The sequence below is a fragment of the Arachis ipaensis genome, chromosome B03 (assembly GCF_000816755.2).
Source record: "Arachis ipaensis cultivar K30076 chromosome B03, Araip1.1, whole genome shotgun sequence".
In the NCBI taxonomy this organism is placed as follows: Eukaryota; Viridiplantae; Streptophyta; class Magnoliopsida; order Fabales; family Fabaceae; genus Arachis; species Arachis ipaensis.
The window spans coordinates 49,493,549-49,495,502 of record NC_029787.2 but is presented as its reverse complement, the minus strand read 5'-3'; positions in this window follow the sequence as shown (position 1 = coordinate 49,495,502).

Here is a 1,954-nt window from a genome sequence, read left to right as displayed (position 1 = left end):
CTCCTTTGACTTATTTTTGTTTTTTGCCCTAAAATTAATATTAAAAATTATTAGATAATAATTTAGCTATTTGCCAAAAATTAAATTTATAATTTATAATCATATAAAAAAATTAATTATTACGATACATTATGCATTATTCACATACACATTTTGTGTTTGAAACACCTCTTTCTTGTTGAGAAAGGCTGTACTCTCTCTCTTCTCACCATTTTCATATATATCTATCTATCTCTATCACTCTTTTTCTTTCTCTATATATAAATAGGTAAAGAGAGTCACAGGTTCTTTTTGTGAGTGCGTTTTTCTTATTTCTGCTGTGACATTTGGGCCATTTCGTGTGTGGCATAGCTGAGGTGCTCCATTTCGTGGCTGATGCAATTGGAATGGTTTGTGTCAGACGCCAGGAGCCATTTCGCGGCCACCATCCCTGATATGCCTCCTATTTTCATTTCGTGTTTGCTCCTTACGAGTTGGCAGTGCGTATTTGAGGAGAAATTTCAAACCGTGCGTATTTTGGGAATAAATGTATTTTACATGCGCATATAGGTAAAAAAGTCTGTTTCTCTCTGCCTTCTCTTTTGCCGTTTACGTAAGTTTCTCTCCATGTTCTCTTTCTTCATTTTTTTCGTTTTTCATTGTTTTTGAAATCAAGCTCTGAAATCGTTTTGAGATAATGGATGATTCAACTTCAGATTGTCAGTTGAACCAGAGCGAAGTGAATTTTGAATTTGAATCCAATGAAGTTCCTGAGATGTGGTTTAATTCCAGTTAATAATTGAACTGAATTTAAATCCAGTTAGTAGTTTATAATTGTGTAGCTGAATAATGCGTGGACCTTACCTGTGAAATTTGTTGTTCATTGTTCCTTGTTTGAATTGAATCTGATGTACTAGTTTTGATGAATTTTCTGTATTTTATATTAGACGTTCGGGTGTAAATCAGGAATATTTGGGTGTATTTTAGGAAAGTTTGGGTGTATTTACAGTTTATAACTTTTCATCTCACTGAGGATGAATTGTCTTATTCTTTTAGTCGAATTGTTTTAGTTTCTGTTTAATGATGATTTTATAGTTTTATTTGCATTCTATAGTTTATGCATATTTTAATATGGTATATTTTGGGTATATTTTGCAGCCCCTCTGTAGTATTGATGAGCAGTTTGTTCTCCACATACAAGCATTTTTCTCATACAAGTCTTTATAAGTCTTCTCTTACTTTTATTGTTTTGAATCCAATCAAGTGGTTGAAGTGTGGTTTAATTCAGAAGAAAAATGTAGCATTAGAGGAAATATTTTTCTATATTTACAGCAAATTTGGATGTAACACGAAGATATTTGTGTGTATTTTTATTCTGATAAATTCTGCATAATTCAAAACTCTTCCTCTTCCTCCTCCTCCTCCTCATCTTCTACTGCCTTTTCTTTTTTTTCATCATCATCACCATCTTCTTCTTCTTTTTTTTTTATTCATCTTTTTTTTTGTTTTACCTTCTCAAGTTTCTTCTTATTTTATTCTCTTAACAAAAATAAACAAAAAAATTAAACAAAGAAGAAGAAGAAACACATAATGCTGCAAAATTACTTAGACGAAGATGAACTTACATTCATTTAACTAAAAGAAAGAAAAAAATAAGGAAAAGAAGAAGAAGAAAAAAATGCAGCATTAGAGAAAATATTTTTCTATACAAAAATGCTATTTACATACTAAAATCAGCCACCAATATATTTGTGTATAAATACATAATGATTAATAGTAAAAAAAAAAAAGATTTTTGTGTGTTGTTAAAAGTATTCCTTTTAGAAATATCACCTAATGATTAATAGTAAAAAAAAAAAAGATTTTTGTGTGTTGTTAAAAGTATTCCTTTTAGAAATATCACCTAAGTTTAAATAGGAGAAGTGGGAACGAGAAAATCCTCTCATAAAAGAAAATTAAAATAAATAAAACTGGC